Source organism: Nycticebus coucang, chromosome 9, assembly GCF_027406575.1.
Source record: "Nycticebus coucang isolate mNycCou1 chromosome 9, mNycCou1.pri, whole genome shotgun sequence".
Classification (NCBI taxonomy): Eukaryota; Metazoa; Chordata; class Mammalia; order Primates; family Lorisidae; genus Nycticebus; species Nycticebus coucang.
The window spans coordinates 59,684,802-59,701,807 of NC_069788.1; positions in this window are offsets into that span (position 1 = coordinate 59,684,802).

A 17,006-nucleotide genomic window follows, 5' to 3' on the forward strand; every position below is an offset into this window, starting at 1 on the left:
GCAAACCTAATGAGAAGTTTCAACCACATAATCACCTTTCCTTAAAAGACTAATCCTATCCGGCTGAACTCACTTACCGGGGAGCCCTAGCTTACTAAGCATTAGGGGTCCACTGGTAGAAACGTTTTGTTTAGAATCCTTAAGCCTCCATATTATTCACAGCACATCTCAAAAGGATGCAATGATAGCTGACTGTTTTGAATAAATATGTAGATTTTAAATAAGGTTTTTAACAGCACCCTCTGGTTTGTGATGTCTGAGCCAAATACAGGTATTGACACAAGTGCTGGAAACATTTACTAACACCTGCAGGCTGTCTCCTCCGTCATTGTCTCTCAAGTAAGAGAAGAAACACAAATACAACAGTGTCATCAAAAGACATTAGCCTGGTAATGCAAACATCGTCAACGGTTGCTTTCGTCTAATATAATAATAACATGATATTCAAGGGACATTAAAGTTGGTCACATTTCTTTGGTATTCATTAGAAAAGTATTAATCACCAAGAGCTCTCTGGGGGATGCTTTTGGATGTAATTCATAAGCTCTATGAAAAATCCATTTGAATTCAGCATTCATTGAAGTCCACTTAATATAAAATGTTATATTTTAGGTCAGATCTTCATTTCTTTGCCATTTCAATAGGAGGCACTCTATTTGTACTTTGAAAATCATTGAAAAGATGGTTTTTCTGAGGTGGGAGCTTGAAAGTCAATATTGTCAGCGTGATAAAAAAAAAAAAAAAGGAAGCTAACATATCAAATGTCTGAGTCCTTCTCTGATTTATTCAAACCAAAGGTTTTGCCACACATGGAGAGCAGAGGTAATGACCGTGCATCTGTTGCTGTAATACACTGAGCAGGGAAGAACTAGCTATGTGCAATTCAATAAAGTATATTTAGCATATTTTCATTGCACCAAATATCAGCTGATCCACCTCTTATTAGTATAAATGGCATAGATTAGTGTCAGGCATTTTCAACAGTGAAGAAATTACAGGAGTCTGCAAGGCTCATTAAGTTCTGGCTGCATGTTAACGAGGGGCCAGGCCTTATTAATAAGAAGAGGAAAAGATAAAACTAAGCTGTGAGGGAAAAAAAGGAACAAAACACTCCTTTAAAAATTCTCGAATATTTAAAAATGGAGACGACTGCCCTGGGAGATTCATTTCTTTCCTAATCTCCTAGGCATTTGTGAAGATGTCTATTTGCCTATATTGTTATTATTTTTTGCCACGTGTAAACAATGTTTCAGTTCATGTCAAATACATACGGAGCCCATGCTATTTTGAATGGGCGATATGGTTGCCAACTTTAGCTTTTGAACAGCTGATCTGAAGCAGAGTTCAGATGTTATGTTTATAGCTTCTTTTTTCTCATCACCATCAGTTCATGAAGGGAGGTAAACCTGCCTGCCTCAGCCTGGAGAAATGAAAGGATTTGTGTCTTTTACCTGCTTGCACATCTGGCTATGTTGGACAATCTGGGAGGCAGTCGCCACAGAACCATACTTCCTTGGGAAGAAAGGTCAGAAAGAGATTTTCTGTGATAGTCCACCTGAGCAAGGCAGAGGAGGACTTTCTCTGTGAGCCTAAAGGTCAGTGTGATAAATTCTGATTGAAAACAAAAATATAACTCTGTTATTAGCATTTTCTGACCAATTAAAATGCTCAGAAATAAATCAATAGAGCCTCACATCAGAGCACAGAGAAAAAGTGAGAGCCACATGGAGCGCTGTAGAAACAAGGGTCCTGGCTAGAAGCTGTGCTGATTTGAAACCTTGTTGGAGGGCAAAGGAGAGCAAAGGGAAGCTCTCCTGGCTCAATACATGCTAGGTGCTTTTGAAAAAAAGAGAAGAAAAAATAGTTATTTGTTACTGAGTCTTTAAAAACTATGTATATCCTGTGTGTGTGTGTCCATGGAGCAATTTTATTGCCAAGACTTTAAAAGCAACACCAGAATGTAAATGTAAATTGGTGGCTCTTAATGCAAAAATTAAAACTGTTCATGTTTTGCATTTCTGCAGAGTCTTTTAGCCCAGGATTTTTCAATGTTTCTTTTAGGCTGCGTTGTTAAAAAATGGTACGTTTTACATGAAAGGAAAGATAAATGTGCTAAAGTAATAGTCCATTGTTGAACAGTCAACAGTAATTAATTTAGAATTTCAGGTTGTTTTGAGTCATCCTTCATTATGTTTATAATATAATTCCCAAAGCTTAGAAATTGCATTTCTTTTACCCTCATTCTGATTCACCTATTGATTTCTCCCACTGTGCTCAAAATGAAAGTTAAATGAACTTGACTCGAGGTTTGTTTTGAACCACCAGGATCAGGAGCATCCTTACAGTTCCAGAAGCACTGCCATTTTTGGTAGATGGCAATAGCCAGGGGAGCTGGACAGGTCTAAGCACCAGACCCATTTGGTGACTGCAACATGTCTGTATCAAGTGCACCAGCAGGGAAATGCTTGGATTCTGGGCTGAAAAGTGATAGGTATTTAAGGCCCTTTGAATTATGCTTTGTCTCAAACTGTTTGGATGATGGAGACAAGGGTGATTGTCATCCTATATCTGTGTTAATAGCAACAACAACAAGACTTTCTTTCCTTTCTCTACTTCAGCTAGGCTGTCTTCACATACCAATAATTTGTTGCAAGTTATTATAGATATACAATAATACGTGTAGAAGTGTTTCCTCTAATAAATATGGTGTGTATACACACACCCACACATATTGGAATATATTCTTATATAGGCACTGTGGGTTTTAGGCATTGGATAAGGCATTTTCTAAGATAGTTAAATTTCTGAGATAGCAATTTTAAAAATAAGAATTATAAGAATGTATCTGTTTTAACCATATCAGTTTCATGGAGGCAACTTCTGTGAAACAACGGCACCCAAGTTTCTCACAGAGTCAATTTGAAGAGAGCAATCGTTTCTCTTTTCTTTTTTATCTTTAATAGGGAGACATAGAAATATTTTCTGGTCATCACCTTTCAAAGGAGTCACTAGTAGAATTGGAATCTGTCTCAGGAATCTTTGCAAAGCTCAAACCTCCAAAATTCCCATCCTGAAAGATCGTGTGTATTACTTGGTTTTCAAAAGTGACAAGACGTACATTAAAAAAATATTTCTCTTATTGTTACATTTCAGGCACGTTTACTGTTAGCTGCTTGGCTTCATTATGTACCATAGTCTGAATCTACAAATCAAGTATAATTAGACTTAGCGAACTGATTGGATTTCTAATTAAGCTACATTGGAAACAATGCACAATCAGTAAATATTCTGACTAGGTACATTTTAAAGAGCAACTCTTGGGCTTTTTGCTGATGACTAGACACCAGTGTCATTAAATTTGTTGGTGGCAAGCAAATTTTAAAGCTAAAATAGAGGCAATTAGTAAAGATCTTGAAATATTTAATCACGTTTGTCCAATTAGTGTGCAATTAGGCAGTGGTGTGGCGTGGGACAGGCATTCTGCTTCAATGCTTGGTGCAGAAGGATCCCTTTGAAATTTTGCTGTTTAGTTTATTGATATATAAAAAGGAAGTTATGGTTGTAATTTCCAATTTAAAAAAAATACTGTGCAGATGGTCTGACTATATATTTAACAATGTTAAACAAATCCAAACAAGGGAAGCATGTTACCTGAAATTACACAGCTGTGATCTGTGAATAAGCTCTGGATCATGGTAGATTACAGCTGTGCTTATCTCGATCATTGAAACCGCCAGGCATTTTATACTGGAGGAATTGGGAACCTGATAAGCTTGCCCAACAGGTCTTAAAATGATTGGCAGCTTCTTACTTCCCCAAGTGTGTGCTTCCTGGTGGTTAGCTAGGCTCCTCTGAATTCCAGTGGTTTTGATTTTAAGCAGAAGGGGAGATGGCAAGAGATCCTGTAAAAAGTTGATTTGGGGAGGTGGGTAAGCTGCCCAGCAACACGACCTGGTGTTCTCACTGCAAACCGACTGCTCCTGTCTACTGAGTGGGAGTCTAAGGGAGAAAGAATGTCTTTTATTTTCAACACTTAACTGGATTTTCCCAGTTGTAAAGACAGTGGGCCACTCTTTTTACTCGGCTGGAAAGCAAAGGGTATTTTCCTGATATTTTTCTTTAGATGATCTTCAGAAAGGCACTATCATTCCACTTGAAGAGGGCTGTGGAAGAGCCACAGCACCCCCTGTGTCTCCGCCAAAGGTCAGACCCAGAGCTAAATGACCTTTAAGATGCCCAGGAAAGTGTCATTCCTGGAGTCATTGGATGAGGCTGAACAGGGGAGAGAGCCTGAGAGGAACCTGATGTGTGTACCCAGGTAATCTGTGAAAGAAATGTTCCCATTTTCTTCTGGGGTATTGACTTCATTCTCAGCTCAATTGAAATATCTCAATACATCATTTTAACTGGTTCATAAGTTTAAAAGATGTCATAAGTAAACTTGTTTTTCTAGACCTTGGTAACCTAGTAGGTTGAAGGGTATTGGATCTCAGGAGTCTAAGGAGGATTTCCGGATGTGGAGCCAGTTCTCCCAGGTAGATTGGCATTTCACACTACCAGATGTAAGCATGTTCTGTTTGGATAACTTCTAGAAATCACTGAGAGGAAATCCCCTAGGTATCTACAGAGGCAGAAGACAAAAGAAAAGTGAAATTTTAAATGTCCTTGAAAAACTGACAGGTGAATTTATGTGGAGGATGGGGCTGAGGGTTCAAAAGAATATAATACCTTATGATAGGGTTACTGGGAATTTAGTTTAACAAGGCTTCATCATATGTATCTTCCTATCACTTTTTCCCCTTAATTTTAAAGGCATTTTTTTCCCTACCTAACTTACTAGAAGCAGTTTAAGCCAGACATTTTGAAATCCTAGAGTAGAATTAAATTCTGTATCAAGATTTAATTAAATTCTTAACTAAATCCTGTATTTAGAATTTTTATAAATTTTCATTCCTAAATAGAGCAAATTATAAGTTTAAAAAGTTATAATATTAGTGAGCAAGTTAGTCATGGATTACACCTCTACCTAGTTCTTACTGGATCAGGAATCTGATTCTAGACTGAAGCAGTCTCATGCTGGGGATGGTCATGGTAGAGTCTGGAGGAAGTCCAGCCACCAGTGCCTTCTGCCATCTAAGCTGGTAGGAGGGGAAACTCTGTTGACTCCTAGTATATATGGCAGAATGAAAACTTAGATGAGTTTGGTAAGTCAAATAATTTTGTGTTGGGCACAGTCATGCTGTGCTTTGTGGTCTTTTCCAGTATTCCTGATGCCGCCCCCTCGGGGTCTCCACCTCCCTGTGCCTTTTCCATGCTCCACTCCTACAACCTGATCTCAGGAAGTCTTGTGGACAGAACTGGCTAGACTAGGCAAGTCTAAAATACAGGATACTTAGTTAAAATTGAATTTCAGATAAGGTTAAGAATACTTTTTAAATATATATATATATATCTCCCAAATATTGCATGGGACATATAAGACAGACATATACTAAAAATTGTTGTTTATCTGGAATTCAAACTTACCTGGGCATCCTGTATTTAATCTAGCAACTGTATTTCTGAAACACATTCACACTAAGATATAGGTAATTGAGAAAAGCATCATCTTTCTCTCTCAAAAGCATCTTTGTGTCAATCAGAAACTTAGGTGAAAGGTGTATAGACTGATCTTCAGATTTCAGGTATCCTTTAAGATACTGGCTTTCTGTCTTAGCTGCATAGTGGAATAACCTGGGGAGTTTTTAAACCTCTCCCTGGCCAGGCCAAAACCCAGCCTAATTAAATCAAACTCTCCAGGGGTGAGACCTAGGCATCTGTGTTGTTTAAAGCTCTCTGGTGATTCCAATATGGAGACAAGTTTATGAACCCCTGAACTAAGGAGGAGTTCTCAACTATGGCTGCACATTAGAGCCACCTAGGGAATTAGAAGACATACTCATGTCTGGACCCCAAACCAAGAGGTTCTGAATTAATTGATCTGGATGGGAGCCTGGCATCCATAATTTTTAAACCTCCCTGCGTGATGAAGAACCACTGAGTTAGAGAATACACAGAAGGGTCTTTTGAAGACCGACGGGTCATCCTTGCACTCTATAAAATTACACCAGAGTCCTATCTGCCACACATAAAGCCATTCGTGATGCTCCATTGCTGCAAAAGAGGTCTCATCTTCCCCTAAGGGCTCAAACTTATCTTCTGCCCAGTGAAAATCAGGGCCTTACATTTCAAGGATGCTTTGGATGCCCATAACAGTTGCCTCAACAACAACAAAAAAAGGTGACTGTGTGATATTGAAGCTAATTTTTAAAAAAGAATAAAGTGTATCTTACTTGGCTAGATGTGTAATCAGTCAGGGAATTGCCATGAAATAAATGATTATTAGGCGATCCAGAAGACTTGAAGGTTGAACTTGAGAAAAATGGTCAAGGGAAAACAATTCCACAAAATGTTTGAGTGGGATGGCAATGAAGAATTAAGAAGGAGCAAGAGTGAGACCTCATCTCTACTAAAAGTAGAAAAAATTATCCAGGTGTGATAGTGCCCACCAGTAGTCCCAGCCATCCAGGAGGCTGAGGCAGGAGGATGCCCTGAGTCCAGGAGTCTGAGTTTGCAGTGACTACAATGACATCGCTGCACTGTAGCCTGGGTGAGACTGTGTCTCAAATATATATAGGTGTGTGTGTATATACGTATATACTCACGTATACATATATGTGTGGGTGTACATATGTGTGTGTGTGTGTACATATGTACAATCCAGTGGAACCCCAATTAAGCTTATTTTGGCAGGAGACTTTTTCTTGGCCATAAACTGAAGCAAACCCTAAGAATTTGACATGTGTGGGTGACAGGCAGCAACTCCAGCGCAGCCGGCTGCACATCATACTGACAAATGCTGTTGAGTAAACTGACGTGAGACGGCTGATAGACATCAGCTCCACAGCGTTTTGTGCCCCGTGTGCCCCTACAGCAAAACGTATTTGTCCATCTGTCAGAGATCGTGTGGTTTAGAAAATGGGAGTCCCTTCAAGGCCCCAGCTGTGACAAGAGTCAGGAAGTAAAAACAGTGTTGGTGGAGGTCAGCTGCTGGGGCGGCCATAGAACAGGTACCAAAGCCCCATCCAAGGGTGGGAACAGACTAGGAGCCGGGCAAAGGTCAAGGACTGATTGAAAGAAGGTGCTAAGCCCTGATGTGTGTGAATGTGTGTGTGTGCCCGTGTGTGCCCATGTGTGCTTGTGTGTGCTTGTGTGTGTCCATGTGTCCCTGTGTCCCTGTGTGTCCTTGTGTGCATGTGCCCATGTGTGCCTATGTATCCATGTGCATGCATGTGTGTGTCCATGTGTGTTTGTGCATGCATGCGTGCATCTGTGTGCATGTGTGTCCATGTGCTTGCAGGTGCATATGTGTGTGCATCCATGTGTGTCCGTGTGTGCATGTGTGTGCATATGTGTGTGTGTGTATGTGTGTTGAGGATGATCTGGGAACTGGGTAAGCAGGAGTCAAGCAGCAGGTAAAATAAGAAAAGCTGAGAAATGCGCATTGAAGCTCCACCTTCTACCTTCTCCTAGGCAGAGATGAATCTAGAAGTAAACCAGGCCCCTTTGCAGTGCCTGCTCACCCAGAATCTCTGGTCATGGCTGCCTTGCTCAGAGCCCATTACATAGCGAGGGAAGGGCAGAAAACCCTCAGACCAGACAGTGCCCCTGAGCCTGTTCAGAAGAAGACAAGCTGAACCAATCAGATTTTCTCCTGGAAATATGAACTAAAACATTCTAAGTCACGTATTCAGATGGTTGGGAAGGGGACTGCTCCTGGCAGACCTGGGGCAGGAGGCCATGGTACGTTGTTTAAGGGAATTGGAGACTGTGATGAAACAAAGGCAGCCAATTACAGAAAAAAGAGAAAATGGCAGAGATATGCTGAGAAATGAAAAGATGCGGAAAGAAAAAGATAAAGCGCCTGTGAGAGGAAGAGCAGCTGATCCCTAGAGCTGCCTGGATTCCTAAAGAGCTTAGCTGTTCCTGGTCCAGCGCCAGCCTGTGAGTGTCCCTGCAATATTCAGAGCCTTTGTGTTTGTATTCTGAGTGGAACCCTCTTGCTTTAACCATAGCACCTGACTAAAACAGAAGGACAAGGCAGTTTACAGTTCCCAGTGTGTAGAGTTGATAGTCAAGGAGCACGTGAGAAAATCCCCTCTTTTTCAACATCCTTAGTGGATCCCCCAGAGACAGAAGTACTGTAATGGGGCTCTGGGCCGCTTCTCAGGGCTATTTGTTCTCCAGCTCTTCAGAGTTCCCTCCACCCCACCACACCCACTATTTTCCTGACTTGTAAATGTCCTATCAGCTCTCCAGCTATAGGTTGCTACAATTTATAATCTTACAATCATATTTATTTTAAAGCCTTTGTTGATTTAAGACCCAATCCCAAGTAGAATGCCTACTCAGATGGCCTCGGACAGTGACTCAGGTATCTGCAGGGCTGACTCTTGGGTTTATAGAAGAAGAGAGGTTTATGTCATCTTGGACTTACCCTCTGCGTCTAACCTTTAAAACATGGATGGCAACTATAACTGTGGGGAATGAAATGAATTGACAAATGCAAAGCAATTGGAAGGGTGCCCAGTAATTGGGGAATTGTAAGCCCTCCTGGTATGTGAGCCTATGTTACACATCACCTTCTATTCTCAGGGTCTACTATTCTTTGCATAAATAACACTCCCCCAAACTCAGTTACCAATTAAAGGAGAAGGTGTCCCTTTTGGGTTTGCTTAAGGTCTGTGACCTGATGCCCTCATTGTGCTTCAGCCCTTCAAAGAGGGAAACAACTTCTTCCTTCCAGTGCTGAAGCTTGGCTTGCATTATGTCTCTTGTCTGGAAGACAGTGTTCTCATAGAGGTTTCCATTTTATTTTTGACTTATTAGGAACAGCGTCCCAGCTTTGTTACCCAAACCATTTGGAATTCTGACGAAGGGATGTTCAGGCTACACCGAGTGAGATTATCTTGGGAATTCTACACTTGAAATGGAGAAAGACTATCAGCCTCCCTCTTTTAACCTAATGGTAAATTTGGGCAGCTTGGCCATTCTGTGGAGCTCAGAATGAAGCCATACTGAATGATGTATGCCTTGGTTATCCTCTGGACCACTAGAAAGAGCAAAAGCCAAACAAAAGAAAATGACCCATCACAGCAATAGTATCAGCAAAATAATGACCACTTAGCATGTACACCAACCCAAAGCAAGGCAGTATGTTGACTGCTTTATGAAAATGATCTTTAATCTTTCAACGAATCTGTTTGGTGTATGTTTTCAAATTTATTTTTATTGATGAGGAAACCAAAGGCTCAAGAATTTAAATGACTTTTCTAAGCTGAATAGTTAGTAAGTAACAAAGCAGAGGCCTGATCCCATGTCTGTCTGCCGACGAAGCCCAGGCTCTCTGCTTCCACTCTGCGTCGGACCTGATAACGCACAGGTTCATGGTTTGGTGGTTGTGTAGAAGTTTTAGGCTACAGACGTGCAAGCCCCATTCTAGAGCCTGAGACAGAACCACAACAAAGAGGGAAACAGACTTTAGGAATAAACAGAGGTACATTGAATTCATTTTTGCTCCCCGCTTTTTTAGTGTTCCGTTTTAAGGAGAGTGATAAGCAAGGGCTGGGCACGGTGGCTCTGGCCTGTAATCCCAGCACTCTGGGAGGCCAAGGTGGGTGGATTGCCTGAGCCTGGGAGTTGGAGACCAGCCTGAGCAAGAGTGAGACCCTGGCTGCATTAAAAATAGAAAAAGTAGCCCAGTGCTGTGGCAGGTGCCTGTAGTCCTAGCTACTTGGGAGTCGGAGGCAGGTGGATAGCTTACGCCCAAGAGTTTGAGGTTTCTGTGAACTATGACACCACCACAGCACTCTAGACCCAGGGTGACAGAATGAGACCCTTTCTCAAAGAAGAAAAAAAAAGGGACAATGATAAACAATTGAGCAAGTTCTTCTTTTTAGACAAACTGATTCTAAATGAAATAATCAAGCTTATATTTGGAAAATCTGAAAGCGTCACAACAGACATTTAAAAACAAAGCAAGTCATTAATGAGAAATATATTTAGATGCAGTTTGTGTGAATTTTGCTTGTCTTTGAGAATTCTCTGTGTTTCCTGAGGCCCCTTCAAGTAAATGATGGCTCTCTGGAGGGTGGAGAAAGTTGAGCAGGAATCTTTGCATCTCCTCCCCACCTCCCCTCTTCTCTCCCCATCCCATATTCCTGCATTTTTGTTACACGCTTTTGGAAAGGAGAGAGTGGTCACATGATTCAGCTTAAATCTGATTTGTGGAAGCGTGTAGTTAAGAGGGAGAGGGGAAATCACTTTCTTTCTAAAAGACAGATGCTTGACGTAGCTCTGTGGTTTGGTCACCGGGCTTCCTCGGTGTGACCTTTCCAGGACACTGAACACAGTGCCCGTAAGTGTCACGGGTTCTGCTGGTCCAGACTTTTTTGTGGGAGATATTTGTACATCAAAGCTGATCTCTCATTCAGCCATGGCTGAATCTGGTGTGGCACTCGCGGGCGACTTTGATAAGAAAGGGGAGAGAAGATGGCTTTCTCCTTCCCCCTCCCCCTGCCCCAGTCCCCCACTTCCTGGCACTGCTGCCACCCCCTCCCATGTTGTACGAAACCATGTGGATTTGCTGAACAGGTCTGTAAAATTAATTATACCGTGAGTGCTTGGTAACCAATGAATTGTAAATTGTACATTATTAAAACAGCATCAGAGCTCTGACTGATCTATTATTCTTCAGGGAATGAATGAAGATAAGAGCCTTTATGCATTTTAGAGGTCTTTCTTGCCACCATGCAGCAGTCATGGAGAGAAAATATGGAGTAGTTTTTATGTGTTTTGTTTTGTTTTTCTGCAAGTAGGATCAAATAGAAAGAGTATCATTTTTTTTCCCTGTTATTAAATTGTTATATGTGCTCTCACACGCCTGTTTGTAGCATCTAATAGGGTTCTGGACACTCAATAAATGTTATTCCGCAGTGACTGTGATAATATGTATCCATATATGCTCATCCACAAACCCAGCGCCATGTCAAGCTAATGCGAACAGGAGATCTATGATGTGACATGGCACCATCATAAAATAAATTGTGTTGATGTAGAGCTTCTCTGCAAAAGCTCAGGGAGAAATTCAGAGTAAACAGTAGGAAACATAAAAAAACATTGGCTGAGTATGTACCAGGGGCCAGTGTGGCTTCAGTTGAAACAGAAGAATCTGGAAGAAATGGTTTTTCTTGTCTCTTCCTCCTAGACACAACAGGATCACCCCTGGGAGTTGCTTATGAACCTCTCTTTTTACTCAACTATCTTCCCTGTGCAGAATTTGTCAGCATCTTGCTACCTGCCATGATGATTCCTTCCAGGCACATCACACAGTTCTCCATGGAAACTTCCTTTTTCTATAACTGACCAAGCCTGCAGTCCCCGGGACTGTAACTGCCAGTCAGCCAGGCAGCATTGCCCTTAGAAGCAGGCTTTCTAGTTAAGAGAACCCAAACAGAGATACCAGGCAAATCGCATACCAGTCTACCTCCAAAACAAACAAACAGTTAAAATGCACCGCTGCAGTGGGAACTAGGATACCCCTGGGTTATCCCTTGGTGTTGGAGAGGACGAGCTACATAATTGTGGGGCCTGTGCAAGAAGAAAAGGCAGGTCTCTTTTAAAAAAATTATTACAAATTTCAAGACAGTAGTAGCAGAGCATTAAATTAAGAGCCGGCCTGTCTGTGTGCAGGACTTTGTTCACATGCTCAGGTTGTACACCTAGGACGCTGGTTGTTGGGCAGAGGGACATTTGCCCAGTGGTTTGTGAGGGCTTCTGTATTTTGGTACATTTTATGTTACCTGATTGACCCATAAGACAATTTCAGTGCTGCTTCTGTTGGGAGAAGGGCAGTACCATCCATCCCTTTTCCCGCTAGGAGCTACAGTGAGATCACCCCTCCCTCTCCATGGCCAGGGGACAGCTATTTGCAATATGGGACCACAAGGGCAAAGAGGCTGAGGTGGAGTGATATTTTATGATCTTGTCTGAAAAGGCTATGAGGGGTGGGATGGTGCACAAAGAAGCCTGTGGGAGACAGGCACACAGACCAAGAGATGGACATCACAAAACCAGAAATCAGTTTCCTGATAGGACTTATTCTCAGCTGTAGCCATTGCATGACTTCTCCCAGCACTATGTTGTTGCGGCCTCCTTGCCCTCCAGATGATTTCCATGATGTTGGGGAAAAGATAGTGATGGTGTCTTTTTATTTGTGAGAACCTCTTCTTTCATGTATTCATTAGGTACAAGGAAACAGGAGAGGAGATGTTCAGGGGGCTTGAGGATTGGAGGTGGATGTCATCAACTAAGGGGTGTGGGGAGAAGGGTTGGGGAAAGAGCCATTGTGCTTCTGAACATTGGAGAATGAACCCATCTCAGCAGAGAGCAGCTGGTGGAGTGTTCAGCAGGAGGGCTGAGGCTGGATGAAAGCTGTGTGAACGAGCTGTGCCCAGCTTGGCACACTTCACTTCCTGCAATGGTTTCCCACGTGCCTGAGACCCTGGCACACCTTTGAGAACCTCAACCTTTCTGTTGTCCTGGAAGGATGGACATGTTGCACTGGACTGGCTCACAGAATCGATTCTAGCATGTTTCTTTCGTTCAAGATCTTTAGCAGCAGAATTTTGTATGTGGGCACTTTAGGGGAATGAATAGATCAGCCCTAGGGGTCAATCATTTATGTGATACATTTGGTTAAGATAAGAAGAAATTATTCACAATAGCCAAGATATGGAAACAATGTAAATGTCCATCCACAGATAAGTGAATAAATAAAAGGTGGTCTAGGGCAGCACCCGTAGCTCAGTGGGTAGGGCGCTGGTCACATACACCCAGGCTGGCAGGTTCAAAGCTGGTCTGGGCCAGCTAAAACAACAATGACAATTGCAACAACAAAAAATAGCTGGGCATTGTGGCGGGCGCCTGTAGTCCCAGCTATTTGGGAGGCTGAGGCAAGAGAATTACTTACGTTCAAGAGTTTGTTGTTGCTGTGAGCTGTGATGCCGTGGGACTCTACTCAGGGCAACAGCTTGAGACTCTGTCTCAAAAAATAAAATAAAATAAAATAAATAAATAAAATAAAAGGTGGTCTAAACACACAATGGAATACTATTCAGCCTTTAAAAAAGAAGGACATCTTGTCATCTGTGACAACATGGATGAACCTGGAGGACATTGTGTAAAGTGAAATAAGCCAGACACACAAAAATAAATTGTGTGTGACCTTCTAGATGTGGAATCTAGAAAAGGAGAACTCAGAACAGTGGAGATTAGAAGGGTGGTTGGGGGGATGGGGGGGAAGGGTGAGATTTTGGTCAAAAGGATGCAGAGTCTCAGTTACGTGGGATGAATAAGTTCTGGAGAGCCAACGTCCAGCCTGATGATATAGTAATGACGCTATACTGCGTACTTGACATTTGCTAAGAGGGTAGATCTTCAGTGTTCTTACCAGACACACAAATCACACACACACAGTAAGGAAGCAAGGTGCTGACATGTTAGTTTGATTGTGATAATCATCTCACAATGTGTTCATGTATCAACGCATCAAGCCATATACCTTAAATATATACAATTTGGATGTGTCAATTTACTTCAATAAAGCTGAAAAAAGAAAAGAAAAAGTAACAGCATGTCTTATACTTCCTCTACTATTTTAGAGCTGAGTTTTGCTTTTGCAAAACCACCGAGAAAGTAGTACTCCAAAAGGGAGTCAAAGTACTATTCTAGCAGGCGCTGGATTAGCCAGATGGTAAAAGCGGCCCCCAGACAAGGAAAGGAGGCTGTCTTCAGGCAACAGGCCCTGCGTGTGAGTGCAGTGTGTCCGAAAATTCAAAAGAGGGCAGCAGATAACTTGCACTGCCTGTAGGACCAGGCAAGCGTGTAACCTGAGGAATGTCGGCAGGAAAATTTGCTGGGTTTTCAAAACTCCCGTCCTGCCAGGGTTAGCTGAACCAGATATTCGTGTTTCTAGAGCTGTGTGTTTAAATGCAAAAGCAAATATTTGATTAATGGGACCTAATGAGCTTTGGTGATGTTGAGGAGCAAGTGTGGGCAGATTGCCTATGGCAGCCTCATGCCACGTTATTTAGTGATCTAAAACCCTGAGATGGTGGTGTCAGTCACGTTAGGGCCGAGTGAGTATGTGGGAAATAGCCACGGAGTGGGAGGCAAAGAGGATGCCTATCTGAGTTTACAGATTCTCTGCAATGAGCCAGAACTCTCGTCACAAAGTGTAGGCAGATTCTTTTCTACCTGGTACCTTTTTCAGGAAAAAGTAGGAAGTGATTCTCTTTGAGTTTTTCCAGTGCTTCTAGAAGAAAGTTTGTGTTGGGAAGGACAAGTCCTAGCTCCTTGGGGATTCAGGGAGTTTGAGGATAGAGAAGAGGCCTGAATCTCTTGGGTTAAAAACACCAACTGTAACCTGCTCCTGCAGTGTGTTGGGATTTCATCCTGAGAATCACCTTTGAGACTTCATGATCCATTTTCCTGAAAAGGTAATAGTAGGCTGTGGACCCCAAACACAGCTTCACAAAGTTCTTTTGGCAGGGGAGGAACAGAGAACAGAATGTCATCTCATTTTTAAAATAAATCTTGAAATGATGTTGCAAAGCATATGAGATCTGTGGTAGTCTTTTTTATTTAGCCTACTTTTAAGTAATGACTTTAATTCTTTTTTTTAACTAAAAAAAGCATTTTAGAATTGTTTTTACCTATCAAGTAAGTATCAAACCACATATGCAGTCTAAAAGATGTTGCCCCTAAAAGTTGAACCCTCTGTTTATTGGGAACACATTTTTGATTTCTAGAAAGAATTAAAAATGTTTTTTACTCCATAAATAAGTTTGATTACTTAAATTGTGAAGAGATTCTACAGTGCTAAAACTTGGGAAAATGCACATTACCTTTAATTTTACAACTTTGAAATTAACACATACTATGCTATGGAGATACACACCTGATACGAGATAAAGGGTTTCTAAAAAACGTACCCTAAAATTTTGGACTCATTTAATATTAAACAATTACTACACAGCTGAGTTAATAAGCCCCTTAATAGACTTTGGCAAACAGAGGATTCTCTTCATATGTATAATAATAAAAACCAGACTTGGCAAGAGCTCACGGGTCTACAGTGATTGTGTATTTCTTTGTATTCTCTAAAATATTGAGGCAGGAGATTATTTTTTACTGGTGTTTCTCATGCCATGAAATTAGAACTACAAATTGATAAACAAATTGATAGGGTCTCTAGTGCCTGTAGGATCATTTGGGACTTCTGGGGCTTTTGTAGGTAAGTATCTTGGAGTCTCCTTGTAGAATAATGTAGCCCTGAGTGATCACCTCAAAATAACTAGATGAAAAGACACATTTCTCTTTCCAGAATAGTCTCTAGAGTTTCAAAAAAATAGTTTTATTCCCTTAAGAACGTAGCCCTCTCAGGAATAATTCTAGTCGAATTACAAATAGAAAAAGAATGGCTGTGTTTACAGAATTTTTAGGAGAGGAAAATGATCTATAAGAGAAAAGACACATATGCATCAGAGCAAATAGGAATTTTTAAAAAGAAACAACTCTTAAAATAAATGCTACAAAAAAGAACCACGTGATAAAAATAAATGATTCTATGATCTAGTGAACTTAATAAAGTCTCCTTGAATGCAATTTGGAAGGCCCGAGTTTTGCTGGCCGCTCTGCCCCAATCTTAAGTCATCTGACACAAGGCACATTTTAAAATGTCACAGCCTTAATTTCATTTTCAGTAAAATGAAGGAATTCCATTGTACTTCAAAATTCTATTATTTTCTGATTCACTGAAGTATTGCAGTGGACACAGTGAATTCCCAAATACTGTTATCTCTACCCTGTTGAATTAATGCCAGCTTTAGTTTTATAGGGAAGTATAGCAACCAGAAATTATAAGTATAAATTACAAAAGGTTCCTTTTCTAAACCAGGTAGAAATGTGCAAATGTTATGCTGTTTTCAACCTTAATCTGACTCTTAATTACCACCTGGTATACTGCGTATCACCCTGGTAATAGATATTTGGCATAAAATTGTTGCTCTACCAGGAGAATACGATTAGGGTAGCCAGATGACTTGGCCCTGAACGTGAGCATTTATGTGTATAGTTGTTCCCTCCATTTCCGTCCTCAGCCTCTATCTCAGTTCTGTAGCACTTAGCTGTATATCAGAAAATAGATCAAAAAGCAAAGAAGCATCCTGCGTGTCCCTGCTAACAGCAAAATCAACAGATATAAGGCCCCTTTTTAGTTTCCTGTAAACCATCACTGGTTTCCTTCTGCCTTCTTGCTACTACAGTTGTTTCTTGCTCAAGACTCTCGTCTTCCCCCAAAGCCTCCTTCTTTCATCAACATTTATGTCATTTGTGTCTTTGGTGTGTGGAGAACTTCAGGGTTATTCTAGAGAGAAATAAATGAAACAGGAAATAGCTTCTCCACTGGGAAGTGTTTGTGCATTGTTGAAATCTTTGTCCACCTTGTGGAGTGAGAACACACACACATATGCCCTGCCCCTCCGTTCTCCTTAACCCCATTTTCCTACTGGGTGACACATTGCCTACGGGGAAGTACATTTAATCATTCCTGACCCTATGCAGAAAGCATGTGACTTGCTGAAACCCTATCTCCTTGATGCAATAAGATGATTGGGGAGGGACAGGAATAATTCCAGGAGAGGAGCTAACAAATGGTGAAGAGCTCATTTGCCTGATACTCTGTCCTATTGTAAGAGAAAGTTTAAATAAGGCTCAGAGAGGTCACAAAACTTGCCTGAGGCCACACAGTAAGTGTCAGAGCTCAAACTCCATTTCTACAAACTTACTGTTTTTTTTTCTTTTTATAAAATATCTTATTCAATTTTAGATGAATTGAAGCTATTCTT